Source organism: Aphis gossypii, chromosome 1, assembly GCF_020184175.1.
Source record: "Aphis gossypii isolate Hap1 chromosome 1, ASM2018417v2, whole genome shotgun sequence".
NCBI classification, from domain to species: domain Eukaryota; kingdom Metazoa; phylum Arthropoda; class Insecta; order Hemiptera; family Aphididae; genus Aphis; species Aphis gossypii.
Genome location: NC_065530.1, coordinates 69,108,259 through 69,119,202, shown reverse-complemented (window position 1 = coordinate 69,119,202; position 10,944 = coordinate 69,108,259). Strand labels below are relative to the sequence as shown.

General features: G+C 30.3%; 1 protein-coding gene across 10 annotated transcripts in view; it reads left to right on the top strand.

The window, feature by feature from the left end:
* Nucleotides 1–851: 851 nt before the first annotated feature.
* Nucleotides 852–10,944, top strand: part of LOC114121680 (uncharacterized) — a 68,003-nt gene continuing 57,910 nt past the window's right edge. For 3 of the 10 annotated variants that reach the window (XR_007606974.1, XR_007606972.1, XR_007606971.1), the window contains exon 1: nt 872–1,259. The gene's annotated coding sequence lies outside the window, so the exon portion shown is untranslated. Of the gene's footprint in view, nt 1,260–4,325; nt 4,569–10,944 lie in introns of all 10 variants that reach the window. The other 7 variants (XR_007606970.1, XR_007606969.1, XR_007606968.1 and 4 more) reach the window with 5 other exon arrangements.

Here is a 10,944-nt window from a genome sequence, read left to right as displayed (position 1 = left end):
TAGAGTTAGTTACATACATCTAGATCACGTAAATATACCACAGCGGCGTGGTATTCATATAGTTGAAACCTTTATTCGTTGCGCGTGGTCAAATACGAAAACTATTCGAACCGAACATTTACATATTATATCCAATTAAATCGCCGACCACCTGTCACACGCCGTGCGCGTGTGTGTATATATGAATAATCATAATTTATATATTTTTCTATAAACGACAAACCGTGTACCTAATCATAAACATAATATATTTCCCGCAAAGCACACTTCCCCGCCATTCCGACCTTTACATACCTATGTGTATACAACATAGGTGCCTCTCCCGAATATCTAAAATATCGTGTATAAGTTTATTAGCACCGTCCACCTGTCACACGTATTCAGCATTAGATCCGAAACACAGAATTTGATAAAAAAAAAAAAAAAAAAAACCAAAAAGTGACATGACGGCGGAAAAAACTGGAAAATATGATGAAAAAAATATATGAACACGCGGAAGAAGTTTCCGGTATTAATATTACTCTGGCAAGTTATTATCGCATATCCATGTATATATATATATAAATGATAACCGGACGGCGGCGCAATGTCGGGGCTCGGATGACGAGATAGGGTGTGCAACGAATGGAAAATCCTAAACATAGCCGCCTCCTATTCGCGGACGACGTGCAGCGCGCCGGGCGCCCAGCATCACTCGCGTGGCGTTAGCAGAGGGATGTTTGTGGCTGGGGGGGTGGCTGGATCGGAGCTGCGCGAGGGCGCATGGTAGTGTATACGGAAAGTCGAGGCTGACGCGGACCGCGTGCCTGCGGGAGGGGCGCTAGGGTGGCTGGATGGGACGGACGGGGTTGGTGCCGATGGTCTCGCCGCCGGTGCTCACTGCACGAACCGTCGCCGTTGTCGTGTGCCAGGGAATCAGTTTTGGCGGACCATTGTCGGCGGAAGGACGAACAGACAGGACTTTGCTTCATCGTCGTCGTATTCGTCGTCGTCGTCGTCGTCGTCTTAGTCTTCGACATATATTATCGAGCTGTGCATGTCGATAAAGCGTTTTCGGCCATTCGAGCGCAGTCAGACAAAACAATAATTTATGTTATTTGTACCAGTGGCGAGCCTTCAGTGCGCTATTGGTGCTGGTGATGCTATCGAATCCGACGACTATTACAGTCGATTCGCCCTCCGTAACGCATAGTTGCAAACGCCACTTGTTGTTTTCACGGTCCGAAACCCACTGCCACACGCGGTCGGGGCCCGTTTCGGTGAGTGTAGTTTTTTTTTAAAATTATTATTTTATTACCTGTACCTAATTCAACTGAAATATTGTAAACTGTGTTATCGTCGTAATTAATAACGCACTAAAATTTAATTATATATATTATTAAATAATCATTATCATATTATGATTTTAAACATGTTTTTGGACATCATTTCCCTAAAAATACATTTTTCAATTATTATAATATCTTAAAATTTATAAATGTATGTTGCTTATATGTATTATGTATATTACATGATATCAAGTATTCTTTCTGTGACTCAATCACACTCCTGCGGACGAACATTTGAGATTTTCATCATTAGTGGATCGACAGCATGTTTTATTGCCCCATTTTGTAGGATTCATCAGGGTTTGAAATAGTACACTAAAAAATATATAGGTTATAATAAAGTGCATTATAATCGTTCTACGCACTATCATTATAACACCAATCCATGTTTTTTTCTTCTTGAAATTAAACTCTTTCAGTTTAAATAAAAGTAATTTTCTTGTTCCTGTGAATTGTAATGCGTTTGTTAATTTGTTTATAAGTTATAAAAAATATCACGTTACCTTTGTCCTTAAATCAGCTATCTAATTGATTTGTGAAGTTTATTCAGCAATGTTTCAACCTGTCATAATAATGTTGCGAAAAAAAAACCGTTATGTATTAGATATTATTTGTACAAAATGATATACGAATGTTACGGATTTACGGCAGTTGATAGGTACATTTAATTATTTACCATTTTCGTTGCCGTAAAACGTGTGGTGGATTTTAAATCGGAAAAAGTTTTTTCTTATTAGGTAGTTTGTTTTATTTTGTTTTTGTTCTTAGAACAAATTATATATTGATTTAATTGTTCGACGGTTTTTACGAATTATTTTGGTGGTGTGATCACAATGTCGATGTCGGTACATCAGTACAGAAATGGTTGATATAATTATTTTTGAAATATAAGGTGGTTTTTATAAAAGTCTTTACTTGACCGATACGAAAAAAATTAATTAAAAAATTTAAGTAATAAAAAAGATATTGACAAACATAGTGAAACAATTAGTTTTTTAAATCTTAAAAGGTTATGCTTTTGCAGTAGTTTTTTACTCTTGATATTTTAGATTCACAAACATTGACATTATTATAAATTTATTAAATTTTCTTAAATAAATAAAATGTTATTGTCGTAAATTATATTGGGTATACACAATAAATATAAATAATTCTCACTGCTAATAATATAAAACTTCACAATACTTCACTAAAATGTATACAACAAATATTTTTCAATTTTAATGTTATACAATTATACAGAAGTTTAAATCATTTAATATTATACACTATTACACTAATTTATTTCGTATAAGCAGAGCAATTATTCACTTTAAAATCGAATATAAAATAATTGTATTAAAATTATTTTATTATATCTCTAAAATCTGGATAAGTAATAAATATTATTATTGATACATTTTACTAAATTGAACCGTTTGCTCAATTTATTTTATAAATTAAAACACATATTATAAGAAAACTGTAATATGTAAAATATTAATGTTTTGATTTTGCGAAAAAAATGCAAAGAATGCAATTTTTCAGCTGATCGACTCATAATATTTCATATATATATATTATATCCATTATATTCTCATGAATATAATGTATTATACTTGAAAAAGCTATTAGCAATCTAGTTAAGCCTTGTTTATATATTATAATATTATGTTTTTAAGAATCAAAAGAAGAAGATTTTATAGAAAAATAAAATTTGAAATGTTTAAACTAATAAGTTATATGATTATGTTATAATTAATACCCAAATTAAACAAATGACGTAGAAACTAATGCAATCGGAGTAATTTATGTTAAAATAAATAATCAGAAACAATGAAAATATTTTATATTTTTAATTCTTATTTGGATTTTCCATTTTTTAAAGAAAAATTCATTATTTGTTATAGAGAAATGTCATTTTCTCTGTACATAATATTAATAAAATTGATAACAGAAATTATATATTTATACTTCCTAGAGTGTTTTAGTTAAATATGCGCATGCTAAGTAGTTTTAAAAATAATCTCTGAATATTTCCTCTGTTGGGGTTTGTCATCACGCAGATAAAAAATAATCCGATTAAAAAATTATAGCCGAAAGGCGAAAGCACTATATATTATAATATATATATGATATAATGCATTTTACAGCGTACATTTTTGTCACTAAAACGTATAACGATGATACATATAACATATTATATCTATATATCTACATCGTTATTTTATTTATATTTATTGTCAATATTAATTTCATTTTTCTAACGCTTAATGAGTAAAATTTGATAAATTACTAGCAAAAATCACGACGTGAAAATCGATTAAATCGTCAATTAGGCCACTGACTTAATAATTCGGGTCAGCGAAATTGAAATAATTAATATATTTAGTCGAAAGTATGCCTATAAAGTGTGCACAAATATGTATTTTGTGCTTCGTGAGATTCGAACGAGGTTCTTTATAAGTATATCAAAACTATACGTGTAAACATAATACAATATAACTTTCGTACTAGAGAGCTCATAATATATAATTATACTGTGTATAATATTTTAAGTGTATTCATATAAAGATAATGTCAAATAAAAATTTATGTTCATTACATCTACGTACAAGTATATTATTATTATGAATACAGTGTCATTTTATTTTTGTCTCCACGTCGGTATAATAATATTATACATATCATATAAATTCTTTTTTCGTTCTATTGAAGGAAACTACGATCACGCGCATGTGTATCGTAATAAGTGTGCAAAGGTTTATTATTATCGATACGTTTTTAGCATTATTACACGGTACTGGTGTTGTTTTCAGAAGACGACGAAAATAATAACACTTCGTAGAAAAACAGTTTCGCATAATAACGCGAAATAAGCTCGTACCATTCCGTTTGTCATTTTTCCGTTTCTCGTTATTTTATATTACGGTACATTATTATGCAGTAAATCAACGTGTTATTATATTATAGATGTATTATTTATAGTTACGCGTTTTCCGATTTCCCGTTTTTAAGGTTTCCCAAATAACCATTTGAATCGTCTGGCCCGGGCCAAAACCAACAGCGCAGCGTCGGAGTTCTTCGCAGAACATAGCGGCAGCTGCTAACCGCAGGAGGAAAAGGGTATGATTTATACGTAATAAGCGGTGGTGAACGAGCAAGCACCCATCGATATATAATTATAATATTATGTTATGCAACGCAGTATAGAGGCTCATCACCGCCACTTTCTATCCACACGCTAGCACGTTATTTCAGGTAATTATAAAATATGTCGAACTACGTTCCGATGGTTTATTATAATTAAAACGATGCTGGATTAGTAGGTCGCACCTATATATAACAATATATTATATATGCGTAAATTATACGATATTTGTGCCGTTTAGAATTCCTTTGATGCCCAAAGTGTGTTAATAATAACGCGTGCGCGCGTATATTATATAATAATATTAAGTCACCTATATAATTGAAAATTTGGGACTTTTGCGCGCTGTCAAAAGCAACACACCACAAACTGCAGGATGAGGATCAGTGGTGCGTATTTATCGTTAATTTATGCAAATAATATGTTATATAACGCCGATTATTTTAAAGGAGTTTTTTTTTTTGCTTTTAATTTAAAGGGTGGCTTTGAAATGTTAATGAGTTTTTTTCTCGACAAAACAAATACAGAGATTCGTGAAAATTTGACGAAATACACACGATTTTAGTTGGGATTGTTTGGTAAACAAAAGTATATTATAATTACGAGGTTAGATTAATAATACACCGCGCGGAGAGTTATGTTGAGAAATTGAAGGCAAAAACTTGTGGAGTAGAAGTTTATCAAAACTTTTATTTTTCTATTAAAAATTTACAATAAACAATGTTATGATCTATGATATATTATATTGCTATGACATATTGCGATTAGTGTGTTATCCATACTTGATAGATTTTAATTACGTTTTACACAAAATATAGAAAATTCAATTATTAATATTTGTCGACTAATTATTTTTCCAAACTCAAACTCAATTTCATTTACCTGGTAACACGAAAAGCGAATTTTCTTAAGATAACATACGTAAAGTTTGAAAGTCCTTGTCATTTTCACTACAAATGTTTACATTTATTAATTTTATAAAAAACCGTATAAATATTATTTTTTTCCCTTGAACACTTCAAAGTTAATAATATTATTTATTGATCTTTAAAATTGTACGGTGATATCGGTATATTATGAAACTTTTTTAAAAAGCTATGGTTTTGAAGAGACAAAATTAAATTACTTTTTTCGTTATTATCACTAACGTGAAGTTTTGTTTAATCAGGTTTTTTGAAAATATTTACGTATAAATAATGTAAATATAATACAATATAATATATCTGATGACTAGTTCTAAAAAACAATTTATATTTTATACTTATAAATGTAAAATATATTTTTAAATATACATATTATAATGTAAAGAATAAGAATATTCTTTTAGTTTCACTATTTGAAGCTAATCGGATTTTCACTACAAGCGGCATTTCAATAACCACGCGACAAACAATATACATGTAAATAAAAGGGATTTAAATTTACAATCTGTTGATTTTTTAACAGAATTTTAAATATATTTATCTCATACTCATCCATTATACACTAAACCGTTCCGTGTTACGACGAAAAGAAGTAGTTTCCGCGGAACATTTTTTAGCTGGTAATTTTTTGAAGATCAAACAAAAGTTTTATAATTTTTTGATTTACAATACTTTTAAAAAGCCCTAATAATTATTTATTAGGATTAATAATACATAAAAAAAAGTACAGCGCTGTGAACTTTATGCTGAGGCGATATTGTTTGCATAATGATGATGCTACATGCACAAAAAAACCATCCATTTTAACGATATTAGTTTTGCGATGCACGACAATATTACTATTGTGTTCGTATTATTTTCAAACTTGGAATATTTATTCTATTTCGTATTTACGACAAGCGCGTAAACTAAATTATAATCATATATTTCCCTACAAAATTTTTTTTTTTAAATCCTATTTTTAACTTTTTTATTATTTTAATATTATTGTATTTTATGTTTAGAGTTTTAAATGTTTTATTTTTGCTTTACCTAGTTATTATTTTAATACAATATCGTTCACAAAAAAAAGACTATCGCAGAGACAAAATAAAAAAAATCACAATGACTGAATAACAGGAAATTTAATTTGATGCCAGAGGGTTTTTTCAAATATTTTATTAGTCACAATTTTTCTTTTTATACAAGTAAAAAGGGTATAAAATTAAGTGGTCCCATCTCTGAAAATATTTTTTGATCGATGTAAAAAATGTAAGAGGTGGAATATTCCTTAAAAAAAAACTGGCAGTAAACTCATATAATATAATATATTGTATACTGCAGTATCCATTCTAATGCTTGGGAAGTGTGGTTTTATACTATTGTTTTGGCACAAACGACCGTTAAGTTAAATGCCAATGGATATTATAATATAGCGAACCGGACGAGAAATATATAACGTCGATTCAACTCTATTTGGATAACAAACGAGATGCTTGCAAAGAATTGATAAATATGTAGGTGCTCACTACTGACATACATCGGATATTTATTTAATATACGAGATAAGTTCAGTAGACGTATAGTATATAATATACAAGGCGTCTTTGGAGGATTTGACTATATTATTATTTTCCACTGATATTTTCCATTTAAATATGTCGTCATGACTTCCACTTACGATCCTGTGTATGTCACACTGTCACATACGTATACGACACGTGCGAAATATAAGACCATATAATATATCATATGTATCATATGTTTGGTTGGTTGCATGTCCGTATCTGAGTAAATGCTCCTTAAGGGCTTATGTCACGACAAGTTAGAGTCGGGATAAGGTATAAGAACCTTTCCCTTGTCCTTTATCCGTCAAGTTACGATTGTTTTTTTTTCTCGGAACGTGTGCCGAATTGGAGAATATACCATATAATATAATGATCTATATTATTATGTGTAGGTATACGCGCATGGGTCGACGGGGTGACGTTTGTCTTGGTCCAGTCGTTTCGAGAAAACGATAGAATACGCGTCGGGAATAGTTTTTATTTTATTTTTTTTTATTGTGAAGAAATTTGTAGTGAAGTTTCTTCAATACGCTAAGATAAAAACAATAACCACTAAATTCGACATAAAATGGACGATTTATTATCTAAAGGATTTAAGTTTGATTATGTAAAAGCACTATGAGCTAAATTCAATTTTTCGATTTATTTTAATAGGTAATGCCTTTATCGGAATTCAATACATTTTTGAAATATTCGCATGCCATATGATTTATCCAAGCTTTTAAAAGTGTTATACAAAAGGTATATACCAATCTATTATATCATGAGTCGAGGTGAACGAAACTATATAGGAGTTCTCCCACGTCGAGTGGTCGATAATATCTTGGCCAGATTTTTGTTTTCTATTTTTCTAGGGAAGTAAGATTGTTATGCGGGCATTGCTTTTATCGACGTAGCTTGCACGAACCTCTTGCCGGTGGCCATTTCTGGTATTATAATAATAAAGATACTATTTGCCTTTCTTTTTTTTTTTTTTGTATATTGAATAATAATATTCATTCGATGTTGAATAGAACCACAGGTGAATTTTTCAAAACGATGTAGCGGAAAAATTCATTTGTTTACGGAGAAACTCGTAATTTCATAGGGAAACTGAGGGACTTTTTTTTCCCAGAACAATCGATGAAAATCTGCAGTCACTGTTTTTGACGGAGAGCCAAAAAATATATTTATATATGATATTCTATGGTGTATATTCAGTGAACTCGTATTGTTTGAATGCTGTTGTGCGATAAAAAATAAGCAAACTTACACATATATATATACACCTAAGATATGTGTACAAAACAAACGCCGGAGGGGGTCCCACTGAGCGCGTTGCACATATTCTATTTTGACTTACGCGTGCGCTCATATTGTAAAAAACAACAGATTTATCATTATTTTTTAATTTTTAATTGTAACTACCTCTTATTTTTATCATAGTACGTGTTAGTCCAACCAGTCATACCCAGTCGTGTATACCACGAATTTTTTAACACGGCGTAATGTATAGGCAAAACAGGTACATTACTGACTACACTATTTTTACGATGATCAGTTGCAGTAACTGGCTTAAAATGTCACTGTTTAAATGTTTGAATATTATGATACATTATTCGCAGAGACAATAAAATCCGAACATTAAATTTATTAAACATTCAAATTATATAATATAATGTAGTTGTAACGTGGAAAAATGCAAACCCATTTTTGATTAACGACTAATAACGACACACATTATCAAACACACCATGCTCGCGCATCGAAAATCGATACCACATCATCATATGAAATATATTTCTAATTTAATAATTAACACCCCTATGTTATACTTGAGATCATATTTCAATCGATAGTATTTTAGTCGTTGACACTAACTACAAAATCACTAACAATTTAGTAACCAATTATATATTATAATATTTCCTGAATAGGTCTTAAAATTATAATTTATACTGATCGAATTCGTATAAAATATCTTTATATAATATTTATGATGTGTTTGATCAATTATTCAGTTCAAATTATCGGACAACAATCAACACAACACATCACTGAAGACTATATGTAGGAACTAAATATTTCCCTCTAACGTATTTACACACGGGTGGTATTTTTTCAAAATATCTCCGCAATAATTACAATATTTACGTATTATTTTGTTTATCTTTTTATTTATACGCCGAGCGAACTCGAATAAAAAATACAATTGCCTCGAGTTTAATACCTGTTGTGCCAGTCCACTACGAAATTATATATAATAATAATAATAATAATAATAAAAAATAATAATACAATCGCAATGTAGTTACAGTGCACACAAATGCTTTATATACAATATTATTAATTAATAGTGCGGTACTGCGGTTACCGCCTGTGTTTGTTATTTTGTTGTCACACAACTCACGCGACTTTTAAATGTCCGGATTAATTTGGCCCTGCCGGAAAATTCGCTATTTCAGCCGTTGTTGTTTTTGTTATTGTTGTTGTTGTTGTTGTTGTTATTACATTATACGGATATTATTGTGTATAATAAATATAAATGGTAGATAAATACTAATGCATTCGTGTGTATACACAGTTATAATTTAACCAAATTGTAGCGGTCATTTTGGATTTTGGTTCAAAAAATCGAAAAGTTTCGCTAAACATAATACAAAAAAAATGTGAAAATTAAATTTTATTTTCTAATACAATATGCCGTATCGATGGTTGAAAACTACTGGTTTGAGCTATAAACTATATTGCAATAATCTTCAATAAGATCTAAAAATTCCTAACTTTTATCAATTAGGTTGCAAAGTTATATTACTTAAAATTTCATAAAAATCTTGCACTAACTGTGCTTCTTCTGGCATTTTTATTCCGACTATGGACTGCTGCTGATAAGAGACGTTATATTAGAAACCCCCACATTATATATAATTGATGTCTACTATGTATAATTTTATAGACGATATTTGCAATAAAATAATAATGTATTATTGTCGATTTTATTCAAATCGAACATGCGATCGAATATCGGCGTTCGCGACAAAACCGATGATCTTTTTTATGCTTTTTAAATCGGAATTTTTAACAATGTCATCGTCTGTTGACATTTAACTGTAGAAATAACAGCGTTGACCTTCTTCGACAGTATGCGAGCTGATCAATATACCTATTATAACCCAACCTATCTATATATTTCGTTTAATAATAACAAAAACGTCAGCGCGAGTATTTCTTTCGTTGCCGTGTATCAGGTGCGATACCCAGAAAGTCTTATATTAGTTTCAGCGAGGCAAAAGCGAATATTATTTAGAAAAACAGACACACAATAGGCCATTGAAGTAGGTATATATATATATATATATATTATGTAGTCGCAGACTCACAGCTGGTGCATATTAAGTTATCAGTTTTAAAATTAAACTTTGGTCCTCGCAAGGTATAGGTACCTATTATATAACATTCCTAATGTTATATGGATGCGTATTTACTATATTTATATCTACCCACGTACCATAATAAAACGTACCCACTAATTAATGATTTTAGCAGTTACATATCATATAAAATATTATGTATATCAAGGAAAACTGTGTACAATTAATAATAATTATCAACCTTAATTAACTTAAAAATAGTCGAAACGTTCGGCGGTTATTGTATCGGTTTGCGTATTGTTAAAATTATATAGAAGTTTATTAATTTACTTTCGAATTACTGTACTTATAAGCTTCAGCGTTTGGTCAATGTAATATCATGATGTGATACTATTTTACCAACAAGAACCCACGAAGTTATCGTCACAAGTGTTATAAATATTTAGGACTCCCGCAGTTCTGAATGCCACTCAATCGTTACTATCACCTAAATGATGTAATTGATAATAATTGGAACGATGAAGATCCAATTGTAATTTATTACGATATGTACTTATCATGATTTTTATCGGACGATCTGTTTATATATATATTACATAAACTATTAAAAGTTTTAAATAAAAACATTTTAATATTATATGAATTTATCAAGATATTAATAATACA